This window comes from Aedes albopictus, chromosome 1, assembly GCF_035046485.1.
Source record: "Aedes albopictus strain Foshan chromosome 1, AalbF5, whole genome shotgun sequence".
Lineage (NCBI taxonomy): Eukaryota > Metazoa > Arthropoda > Insecta > Diptera > Culicidae > Aedes > Aedes albopictus.
The window spans coordinates 178,262,827-178,275,752 of record NC_085136.1 but is presented as its reverse complement, the minus strand read 5'-3'; the positions used below and the strand labels follow the sequence as shown (position 1 = coordinate 178,275,752).

Below are 12,926 nucleotides of genomic sequence, written 5' to 3'. Positions count from 1 at the left end.
AAAATGGGGCAAAATGTTCCATTTATGCAAACGTGGTCATTCTAATCTATTTCATGAGTGTCTTCTGTGATTTTTGGCCACTGAATTCGAGGGTCGATTCGACACCCAATTTTAAACGCAATTTTCAACGATCCTCGTCAAATTGAGTCTCCTTGATATCACACAAACTACTTCATTTTTGATGCGACGTCTTGCTGCCATCGTTGCAAAAAAAGGAAGAGAGCGGAAATGAAATGAAATATTTTGTATAAAAGACGTTAAATTTTGGTACGCGTGACGCAAATTTACCGAATCAAATAAATAAGTGAGGATTCTAGATGTAAGTGACCTATTTGTCGAATATAAAAAAAAACAAAAAGTCAAACTTTTCTAAACTTGTTTAAAACTATGTTCACGTTGATGAGAAGAAATGAAAAAAATGGGAGAGAAAATGGAATTGATTTTGAAAGACTTTGCATGGGGTGAACAATTGGTGATAAATTTCGCGCCTCTTTGACTCACGAGGATTTATCACTAACACTCTATTGTTCAAACAAAAAAAAACTGAAAATTTTAGGTATTGCAAAATTCTACGGGGCGAAACGTCCGCTGGCATTTTTCGCTTTGGCTAGTAATGAAATGTAACTTCGATTTAAATAAGTCGTAAGTGTGCTGTGATGCTTATGCAGATTGGACTTATTCAAATCGAACGCCAGATTTGTTAGGTACACTCATTTTGGATTCACAAATTCCCTGCATTTTTTAAAACTTTCGTCAAGATCCACACAACCAAGCACTAAGTAAAAAAAAAAACAATATTACCGATCTCTCAGCAACTTTGACAGTGCGTTAATCAGATTCAGCAATTGTTTTTTTTTCTGAGAATCAGCTAACAAACGTCACTTTTACTATTATCTCAGTGAGTTTGCTGTACAGTCAGCAGCTGTGCGAGAACAGCCGAATTTGTAAATATTGTTTTATCTAGTGTATGATTTTAAAATATGTAGTTCTATGGGCCTCTAATAGATATTTTTTTTGTGACGTAATTTATGGATGTTCCCCTTAAGTTATGTGATGCAAAAAATCCATTTCAAAATCATCCCTTCCATTATTTTTTTCACCCCACAAAGCGTGACGTAATTTGTGTACGAACCCCATTAATACGTAATTTTTAGTTGCCCATGTTTTCTACTTTACAATCTGTCTATTGATCTATGTATATATTGTTTCATTCTGTTAATTTAAACTCAAGGAGACGAATAATATGCATACAGGAAAATCATTTTTCTTCATTTTCCAGACGGGAGCTTGCTTTGGATAACTCATAAATGCAGAAGACAGTACTAAGCTTGCCGGGATAATTCGAATTCAATAAAATTTTTAGGATAGCTATGATCGAACTGAGGAAACTTTATGGGCAACTTTAGGGGGTGAAAATTAGAGCGGAGGTGGGGCAAAGATTGAATTTTGGGGGGCGAAAAATAAATCACAAATCAATATTGAAAATTATTTTAAAAAATAAAATGTTTATTTAATGGTACTTTTGAGCTGGGTTACCACTGATTGAAGGATAATTGGCAAGAATCACCAAAGAAACATAGATATTATCGGAAATATATGTTGGAACTCAATAATTTGGATAGTTCAATGCTTTAGGGGGGCGAAATCTAGTGCTTTTACCCTATTCCAGTTGAACTCATCCAGCACAATAGGTAATAGTTTGGCCACCAAACAACTCAGTGACACTATTTCTGTAAAAGAAACTGTACCACATTTTCCCGAATGCCATCATAACCTCGAATAGGACATTATCCCAAAAGCCATTACCCCGAATGAGTCATTACCCCGATAGATAAGTATTTTAGTTCCCTCATTTTTTTCGCACTTTCAATAAAATTAAAAAATAAGCAGAGAATTTTAACTTAAATGTAATTCAGCACAGGGCAGTTCATCATAATAGGACCACAGTTAATGCTTACTGATAGACTCAATCGAAATAATGAGTTTATATGTCAAGTTAATCATAGCAGCTCAGTATACTAACATAGCAATCATTGTTATTAGGCCGAATAAATGATAGATCGATCGATTAGCAGGCCTCGAAAGAACATTCTATTGTTAAAAGAAAGGGAAATATCGAATAAAGTTGCTAATTTGGTCACCAGTCAATTGTGAAAACCTTAACTTGAAAGAACAGCTTATTATTCAAAGAAGGACAAATCTCCTATGGAGTAAGTAGTTTGTCTGCAAGCAAACTACATTCTAACTCGAAAAAGTAGCCGCTCATGAATAGAAGGAATAACTTCAGAAATTACCAGATTAGTTAGTACCAGGCGACCAAATCATCAACAGCTCACGGGTGGACAATGTAAATTTGAAAGAACAGCCGATTTTAAAAAGAAGGCAAATCTTAGAAGAAGTGGAGAATACTTGCAGTATGCCTGCCAGTTTATGACCGTGTATATAAGTAGCTCAAAGCAGCCTGTGTTAAAAAAATGTAATAGCTTGGTAATGAAGCACCCAAGTAACCATTAAGCCGTAAAAATGGCATTACGTCGGCTCTATAGTCGAATGTAGAACCGGGATAACAGAGCTAATTGGTTCTAAATCCTCTTATAGAGCTGCTCAAAAGCCACCTCTGGCGAATACTTTGGCTGATATACGGCCAACTTTAAAATATCGTACCAAGTCTCTGGAGCGAAAGTTGTCAAAAGTGAGACAAAGAAAAAAGAAAAACAATATTACGTTTATCTCCTTTTCTTTTCTAACTTCCTTCGCTTGCATTCAAGTTGCTTTTTTGCTACTTCATCCAGATTCTAGCTGTTGTCCTCCGGGTTCCTGATCAAGTCCAAGTCCGTTGTCTTTCTCATCGGCTCCACCAATGCACCATGGGAATGATGTGATCAAACTAGTATTTAAACCATGAAAAACAACCTCGAAGGTTGAAAATGATAAGGGATGAGGATGATTCAGTGGTAAGCTTGGTGGTGACGAACGCAGGAATTGATGCAGGAGAAGCAATGTTTATATAAATGTTCGGGAAACGTTTCAGAAGAAGGGGGAAACGAGCTTGTAGGCTTTATATAGGCTTACAGGGCTTATTTTAGTTCTTACTGGTTATAGTGCCCATAAGCATTAGGAATGCTTATATAGAGCTATTTAGCACTGAAAAGCTGTTTAATGGCTGTTATAATGCTCAGAACAGTGCTTAGTGGTAACCTGGGCAGTCATCACATTCAGATGTTCTTCAGTTATGCTAAAAACGTTTCCGCAAACCTTTCTTGTTCATGAAACCTAACGTTGTTACATTACCCCAAGGATTACCCTTTTCTAACTTACTTTTTCCTCAACTTTTAATAATTGTTATTATTGTTATTGTTTATTTTAACTTTAAATTTTGAAAGAGGGAAAACCCCTTTGAGTGATTTCAACATACCAAAAACGAAATCTTTCTCAAAGAGGCACAAAACCTCTTCATCTTTTCAAATAACATTACAATAATAACTTAAAATTAAAGGCTCACACGGCAGTAGCCATAGCAGAGCCACAATCTTGAAGGAAGACAGCATGCCACATCGTGAAACGAATCTTCAGAAATCCTTGTGGGGGAGAGGGTAGGGGTCAGGGATTCACCAAAAACGAATCTTCAAGGCTGAAAATAAAGTATACCAAAAAAAAAAGGGAAAAAGTATCAAAGGGAAGTCTCTGTGTCTGTGTGCGCGGTGTTTGTTTCGCTCTTCGAGCTGCTGTTATTTGCCGATTAATTGCCCTGTCGTGCCTGTCGTACCGCAATATTTTACGTAATTTTGTCAACGTGCTACGTTATTTTATCGGATGAAATAGAAAGCAGCCTGGAACAACAACGAAACAGAAATTTGCGCCCTATTTTGTTTTGCTACGATAACTCCGTTCAACTATATCACCACCGTGCAGTGCCTCTTTATCAGTCGCCACCATCCTCGATTGTTTGTCACAGGGTGCCATCTAGCTCTGACGTGACGAACTTAGCATCGCTCGTGCAGGGTTTACCATACCGCAAAAATACCGTTCAATGATGGATCATTGCCACAAATGCGATGTTGAAATTCGTCCCGAGGATACTGTTGTAAGATGCGAAGTTTTTTGTAAGGCTGAACACGTTTATCATGCAAAATGTGTTGGCTTATCGTACGATGAAGGATGTGCTTGCTTGCACAGCAATATATGTTGGATGTGCGACTCGTGCCGACATGCCATCGATTACGGGCGTTTTTGGAAGGCTGAAACTGCTACATCGGATACGAGGATATTTGCAACACATGATGAAGTTGTCCATTTGAAAACTGAAGTGGAACGTATTAACACAATTGTTATGCAGTTTACCTCGCCTTCGTCAACCATTGAAGCATCTGCGGAACTAACGCATCATACTATGAATTTTCCACTATCTACTTATTCACCGCTAACTTCAACGAGGAGCAACATCGTAGATCCTGCCGTCGACCTACCTTCTGATGTCAACATAAACAACAACACTCTGCAGCTGTACATTTCTAACATCGCAAATCACGTCACCGAAAATGAAATAGGTCTCATGGTGTGTGAAGCTTTAGGAGCTGAACGTGTTTTTAATGTAAAATGCTTAGTTTCTCCATGGAAGGATACTTCAACGTTAGAATATGTTTCATTTAAAGTTGTCGTTGATGCACAATATCGAGATACCGCCTTAAATGCGTCGAAATGGCCAACCGGTGTGCGATGTCGAGAGTTCAGAGATCGTTATAGTTCAGTGTGGAGACCAACGCGGGCAACCTAATTTTGTTTATAATGTTTTGTTTTAATCTGTTTTGATATGTTTGTAAAATTGTGTTGAGTTTATATCTGTGCTAAAATTAGAATTTAAGTGGTAGTCTGTGCGACACAGTCGAAGACGAAATAAATAAATAAATAAATAAATAAACGAAATATGCAATCTCATTTATAAATTTGAATAAAAGTTTAAATATGGTTTCATTTTTTGAGCCCAAAATATCCCGTATAGATACAGGAATTGGAAAACCTGCTGCAATAATGTTCTCAAACAATATTTTCCTCGGTACAATAAACCGAGAACAATTAATTATAATGTGATCAATGTCTTCATAGGATATGCCACATTCACATAAATTTGTATCATTTATACAGGGTGACTGGTAATTCGTGTTACACCCGAAAGGAGGTGCAAGTAGACCATATTTGCAGCAAAAAATTGTTCTACAGGTAGGTCCGGAAATCACTGCTAAGTGAGTTATTTAAAAATTAGTGTTATTAAATTACCCCATCTTTAAACATCTCTAACTCAGAAACTATGAACCGTATAATCAATCTTAGCGCATGGATAGAAAGCTTAAAGCTTTGTCTTTTAATGCTCTTTGGACAGGTAATTGATAAAAAGTCATTTAAGTGCAGAAATTTTGACTTTTATGTAAAAAGTGCCTAAAAATGTACCCCCTTTTCACCTTTTTTGATAGTTTACTCGTGAAAAACGTGATAAATGTGAGAAATGTTCTTCTACAAAACATTCATTTTTTGATACGCTACCAAACTGTTCTTTGGTGCAACATTGTATCTTTCATAGTTTTGTCACAATCTTGAATTCAAAATTTTGTGAAATAAATCAATGTTTTTATTGCAATACTGTCTGGCAACCCTACACGTTTGCTTGCTGTTGGTCGTCGTGCGCATGGCAACGAAGTCCAGCGTCGCGGCGGCGGTCATCGTTTGACAGAGCCAACAGTGAACGGCAAATTGCGCGCAATGTTTATGAATCAATCTCAAGGCATCCTTTTCTTTGGGTGAAGATTCAATTCGCCTAGATGCCATACACCCAAACCCACTCACTGGTGGAATTTAGCGAGATCATACCGCTGAGTGGCACTGTTTTAAGGGATATTCAAATCTACGGGCTGAGACTGGGTCCGGCCCGGGCCGCGGTCGGGACTCGATAGGGCTTTTGTCGCTTCATTCTCACGGCACATAATGCTCACCGGGCTATAGCGCCTGCGCACCAGCAATTTATGTTGCGCGAACGCACGCACAGTATGAAGCGGTTGTCATTTATTTTTGTTTTTGTTTCTGCGTACTTTCTCCAGTGTGTTTGATGTACATTCATCCAGAACTTTCTTTTGTAATTTCTACAGGAATCTGGGATTCCTCCAGCTTTTTTTATGATTTCCCTTGAAGTGCTTTCTGGGACTCTCCCGTAGTGTTTTCTGGAAAACCTCTAATGAGATTCTTCTAGGAGTCCTTCCTGGTATTCTCCAGCTACTCCGTCTGGGCTTTTGTCCTTGAGTTCTACTAAAATTTCTTCTGGGATACTCTCAAGAACTGGTTTAGAATTTTTCTCCAGAAATTCCTCCAGGAGTAGCTTCCCACAGCTTATTTATTTTCAGTTCAACGGGAAGCCCTCCTGAAGTTCCTGAGAGTGAGTCCAGGAGCTCCCCAGGCATTCCTCCAGGGCACCCCCAAAAAATACCAAGGGAATTTCTTTAGAATTAGCCCAAGAATTCCTCCAGCATTTGTCGTAGAATCACCCTAGGATTTTACTGGGAATTTCTCCATTATAACTCTGGAAATTAATGCAGGAGTTCTCCAGCATAATGCATGCTTCTGTTCAGGATTTTTCCCGAAAATTACTGAAGGACTCAAGGGATTTCTCCAGAAATTCCTGCATTAATACCACCAGGACTTCCTCAAGGGATTCCTCCAAAAAATCCTCCACGATGTCAACTAAAAATTCTTCCAGTAGTGCTCCCAGGAATAACTCCAGAAATTCATCTCGAAATTCCTACAGGAATTTCTCTTCAGGAATTGTGGAAAGATTTCATCAGGAATTCTTCCAGGGCTTTCACAAGACAATTTTTCAATAAATTGCTCCAAGACTTTCTTTAAGAATTCCTGCAAGGATTTATCTAGGAATTCCTCTAGATTTTTTTTTCCACGGTGTCCGCCAAGAATTCTTCCAGTTATTCCTCCATAAGTTCCTGCAGGAATTCATCCCGAAATTCTACCAGGAAATCCTGCAGGGATTCCTCCAGGAATCCCACCATAAATTCCTCCTGTAATTGCTGCAGGAGATCCTCTAGAGGTTCCTCCAAGGATTACTCTAAAATTCCTTCCAGAATTTCTCCCAGGAAATCATCAAGAAATTCCTCTAGAAATTCCTTCAGTAATTCCTCCAGAAATTCCTTCAGTAATTCCTCACAGAATTCCTCTAGTAATTTCTACAGGGATTTTTTAAAAAAATTCTCCAGAAAGTACTCCAGGCATTTCTCCAAGAATTACTTCATGAATTTCTCCAAAAATTATTCCAGGAATTCCTCCAGAAATTACTTCAGATACTACTCCAGGAGTTCCTCCAAGAATTCCACCGGAAATTTCTCAAGGAATACCTCCAGAAATTCCAACAGGTATTTTTCCAGGACGTCTTCTTGGAAGTACTTCAGGCATAAATCCAAGAATTTCTCCGTGAGTTACTCCAGGTATTCCTACAGGAATCAGGAATCTTACAGATGTTTATCCAGGAACTACTGCAAGATGTCCTTCAATTTTTTTTCCAGGAATTCCTCCAGTGATTCCTTCATAAATTTCTCCAGTAAATGCTCCAGAAAATTCTTTAGAGATTCCTTCAGAATTCCTTCCTGTATTTCCTCCAGGAAATCGTCCAGAAATTTCGCCAGTGATTCATTTAATAAATCTTCTATGGATTCCTCCAGGAGTTCGTACAGAATATCCTCCAGAAATTCCTCCAGACATTCCTCCAGAAAACACTCCAGGAATTCCTCTAAGAATTTCGCCAGTGATTTCTTTCGTCCAGAAATTTCGCCAGTGAATCCTTTAATAAATCTTCTAGGGATTCCCCCAGAAATTCCTACAGAATATCCACCAGAAATTCCTCCAGGCTTTCCTCCAGGAATTCCTACAGAAAATACTCCAGGAATTCCTCCAGGAATTTCACCAGGAATTACTCCAGGAATTCATCCACGAACTTTCCCAGAAATTCCTCCAGGAATTCCTCCGAAAATTCCTCCAAGAATTCTTTCAGGAATTTTTCCATAAAGTCTTCCAGGATATACTCCATGAATTACTCCAAGAATTGCTTCAGGAATAACTCGAGGAATTCCTCCAAAAATTCCTCCAAGAATTCCTTCAGGAATTCTTCCATAAAGTCTTCCAGGAAATACTCCATTAATTACTCCAAGAATTGCTTCAGGAATAATTCTAGGAATTCCTCCACGAATTACTTCAGAAATGACTTCAAGGATTCCTACGGGAATTCTTCCAGGAACTACTTCAGGCTGTCCTCAAAAAAAACCTCCAGGAATTCTACAAGGAAATACTTACGGGATTCCTCCAAGAATTACTCCAGGAACTACTCCAGGAAAGCCGTCAAGAATTCCTCCCGGAAACAATCCAAGAATTCCCATAATTTCTCTTTGAATTACTCCAGGAATTCGTCAAAAAAATTACTTCTGGAATTTTTCCAGAAATTCCTCCCAGATAATTCTAAAATTTCTAAAATAATTTTTAGAAATACCTCAAGGAAAAGCTTCAAGAATTTCTTCAGAAAATCCTTAAAGAACTCCTCCAGAAGTGCCTCCAGCCAATCTTTTAGGAAATCCTTTACGAATTTTTGCAGGAACTGCTCCAGATATTGCTTAGGAATATCTCCAGGAATTCGTCTTGAAGAACTATTCCAGAACGTACTCCAGGAATTACTGCAGGATTTCCTCAAGAAATGTCTCTAGAACTTCCTTCAAGAATTCCTTCGGTAAACTTTCCAGAAATTCCTCCCGGAATTATCTCAGGTACAGTATTCCTTAAAGAGTTACTACAGGGATTCCAGGAATAGCTCCAGAAACTCAGTTAGAATTAACTAAAAGGATTCCTCCAGGAATCACTCCAGTAATTCCTCAAGGTTGGATGTCATCCAGGAATTTCTGTAGGAATTCTTGGAAAAATTTTGAACGGATTCTTGATTGAAATCTTGAAAGAATTCTTGGAAGAGTTCCCGTAGCAGTTTCTGGAATAATTTCTGGAGGATTTTCAGGGAGAATTCTGGAGTGATTTTTGGGGAAGATCCTGTAGGAATTTCTGGAGGATTTCCTGGGGAAATCCTAGAAAAGTTTATTTAGGAATTCCTCCCAGGCTTCCGCCAGGAATTGCTTCAAGAATCCCTCTATGAATTTCTCCAAAAATCCCTCGAACAGTTCTTCTTGGGATTTTTGAAGAAATTTATTCAGGAATTACTTTACAAACTCCTCCAGGAATTCCTTCACAAATTTCTCCAGTAATTCCTTCAAAAATTCCTCCAAGAATTTCTCCATGAATTCCACCAGGAAATCCTCCAAAACTAACTTGTGAGATAGCTCCAGGGATTCCTCCTTCAATTCCTCCAGGTATTTCTCCAGTGACTCTTTCAAAAACTCCTTCAAGGCTAACTACAGGTATTTCTCTAGGAATTCCTAATGAAATAAAAACATCATTGAATTTTTCTTAATTTAAAAACCCTATTGCTTCAGGAATAACTCTTGAAAATCCTCCAGGAATTGCTCCAGGAATGACTTCAGGGATTCCTACGGGAATTTTCCAGAAACTACTTCAGAATATCCTCAAAAAAATCCTCCAGGAATTCTACAAGGAAATACTTACTGGATTCATCTAAGAATGACTCCAGGAATTCTTCTAGGATCTACTCCAGGGATTCCTGCACGAATTCTTTCCGATATTTATCCAGGAAAGCCGTCAAGAATTCCTCCTGGAAACAATCCAAGAATTCCCATAATTTCTCTTTGAATTACTCCAGGAATTCGTTAAAAAAACCTTCCGGAATTTTTCCAGAGTTCCTTTTAGAAATACCTCAAGGAAATGCTTGAAGAATTTATTCAGAAATTCTTTAAATAGCTGCTTTAGAAGTGGCTCCAATCTTTTAGGAATTCCTTCACGATTTATTTCAGGAATTCCTCCAGATGTTGCTTACGAATATCTCCAGGAATTCGTCCTGAAATTTTTCCCGAAATTTATCCAGGTTTTATTTTAGAAATTCCTCAATAATTTTTCCAGGAAGGCCTCCAGAAATTCCTCTCAGAAACACTCCAAGAATTTCTCCATGAATTACTTCAAGGCTTTCTCCAAAAACTATTCCAGAACCTACTCTAGGAATTACTCCAGGATTTCCTCAAGAAATGTCTCTAGAATTTCCTCCAAGAATTCCTTCGGTTAATCTTCCAGGAATTCCTCCCGGAATTATCTCAGGTACTTACAGGAATTCTTTAAAGAGCTACTCCAGGGATTTCTCTGGGAAACGCTTCATATTTTTTTCAGGAATAGCTCCAGAAACTCCGTTAGAACTTACTCCAAGAATTCCTCCAGGAATCACTCCAGTAATTCCTCTAGGTAGGATATCATCCGGAAATTCATCTAAGAATTCCTCCCAGGAGTTCCTTCGAAGTTTCTTTCAGGAATTAATCCCTGGAAGAATCTCTGGTGGAATCCTTGGAGGGGCTCTTAAAATAATCCTTGGAGGAATTTTAGAAGAAATACCTGGAGGGAGTCTTGGAAGAATTCCTGGGGGATTTCCTTGGAAAAATTTCATTAGGAATTCCTAGAGAAATACCTGTAGTAAGCCTTGAAGGAGTTTTTGAAAGAGTCACTGGAGGAATACCTGGAGGAATTGAAGGAGGAATCCCTGGAGCTATCTCACAAGTTATTTTTGGAGGATTTCCTGGTGGAATTCATGGAGAAATTCTTGAAGGAATTTTTGAAGGAATTCCTGGAGGAGTTTGTAAAGTAATTCCTGAATAAATTTCTTCAAAAATCCCAAGAAGAACTGTTCGAGGGATTTTTGGAGAAATTCATAGAGGGATTCTTGAAGCAATTCCTGGCGGAAGTCTGGGAGGAATTCCTAAATAAACTTTTCTAGGATTTCTCCCAGGAAATCCTCCAGAAATTCCTACAGGATCTTCCCCAAAAATCATTCCAGAATTCTCCCTGAAAATCCTCCAGAAATTATTCCAGAAACTGCTACGGGAACTCTTCCAAGAATTCTTTCAAGATTTCAATCAAGAATCCGTTCAAAATTTTTCCAAGAATTCCTACAGAAATTCCTGGATGACATCCAACCTTGAAGAATTACTGGAGTGATTTCTGGAGGAATCCTTTTAGTTAATTCTAACTGAGTTTCTGGAGCTATTCCTGGAATCCCTGTAGTAACTCTTTAAGGAATACTGTACCTGAGATAATTCCGGGAGGAATTTCTGGAAAGTTTACCGAAGGAATTCTTGAAGGAAGTTCTAGAGACATTTCTTGAGGAAATCCTGCAGTAATTCCTGGAGTACGTTCTGGAATAGTTCTTCAAGACGAATTCCTGGAGATATTCCTAAGCAATATCTGGAGCAGTTCCTGAAAAAATTCGTGAAGGATTTCCTAAAAGATTGGCTGGAGGCACTTCTGGAGGAGTTCTTTAAGGATTTTCTGAAGAAATTCTTGAAGCTTTTCCTTGAGGTATTTCTAAAAGGAATTCTGGGAGGAATTTCTGGAAAAATTCCAGAAGTAATTTTTTTGACGAATTCCTGGAGTAATTCAAAGAGAAATTATGGTAATTCTTGGATTGTTTCCGGGAGGAATTCTTGACGGCTTTCCTGGAGTAGTTCCTGGAGTAATTCTTGGAGGAATCCCGTAAGTATTTCCTTGTAGAATTCCTGGAGGTTTTTTTTTTTTTTGAGGACAGCCTGAAGTAGTTCCTGGAAGAATTCCCGTAGGAATCTTTGAAGTCATTTCTGAAGTAATTCGTGGAGGAATTCCTAGAGTTATTCCTGAAGCAATTCTTGGAGTAATTAATGGAGTATTTCCTGGAAGACTTTATGGAAGAATTCCTGAAGGAATTCTTGGAGGAATTTTTGGAGGAATTCCTCGAGTTATTCCTGAAGCAATTCTTGGAGTAATTCATGGAGTATATCCTGGAAGACTTTATGGAAAAATTCCTGAAAGAATTCTTGGAGGAATTTTCGGAGGATTTCCTGTAGGAATTTCTGGGAAAGTTCGTGGATGAATTCCTGGAGTAATTCCTGGTGAAATTCCTGGAGGAATTCCTGGAGTATTTTTTGTAGGAATTCCTGGAGGAAAGCCTGGAGGAATTTCTGGTGGATATTCTGTAGGAATTTCTGGGGGAATCCCTAGAAGATTTATTAAAGGATTCACTGGCGAAATTTCTGGACGAAAGAAATCACTGGCGAAATTCTTAGAGGAATTCCTGGAGTGTTTTCTGGAGGAATGTCTGGAGGAATTTCTGGAGGATATTCTGTACGAACTCCTGGAGGAATCCATAGAAGATTTATTAAATGAATCACTGGCGAAATTTCTGGACGATTTCCTGGAGGAAATACAGGAAGGAATTCTGAAGGAATCTCTAAAGAATTTTCTGGAGCATTTACTGGAGAAATTTATGAAGGAATCACTGGAGGAATTCCTGGAAAAAAAATTGAAGGACATCTTGCAGTAGTTCCTGGATAAACATCTGTAAGATTCCTGATTCCTGTAGGAATACCTGGAGTAACTCACGGAGAAATTTTTGGATTTATGCCTGGAGCACTTCCAAGAAGACGTCCTGGAAAAATACCTGTTGGAATTTCTGGAGGTATTCCTTGAGAAATTTCCGGTGGAATTCTTGGAGGAACTCCTGGAGTAGTATCTGAAGTAATTTCTGGAGGAATTCCTGGAATAATTTATGGAGAAATTCATGAAGTAATTCTTGGAGAAATGCCTGGAGTACTTTCTGGAGAATTTTTTTAAGAAATCCCTGTAGAAATTCCTAGAGGAATTCTGTGAGGAATTACTGAAGGAATTTCTGGAGGAATTACTGAAGGAATTTCTAGAGGAATTTCTTGATGATTTCCTGGGAGAAATTCTGGAAGGAATTTTAGAGTAATCCT

At 38.3% G+C, this 12,926-nt stretch overlaps 1 protein-coding gene across 4 annotated transcripts in view; it reads right to left on the bottom strand.

Moving 5' to 3' along the window:
• Positions 1-12,926, bottom strand: part of LOC134285324 (glutathione hydrolase 5 proenzyme-like) — a 441,742-nt gene that overhangs the window by 284,639 nt on the left and 144,177 nt on the right. The gene's annotated exons all lie outside the window — the stretch shown is intronic.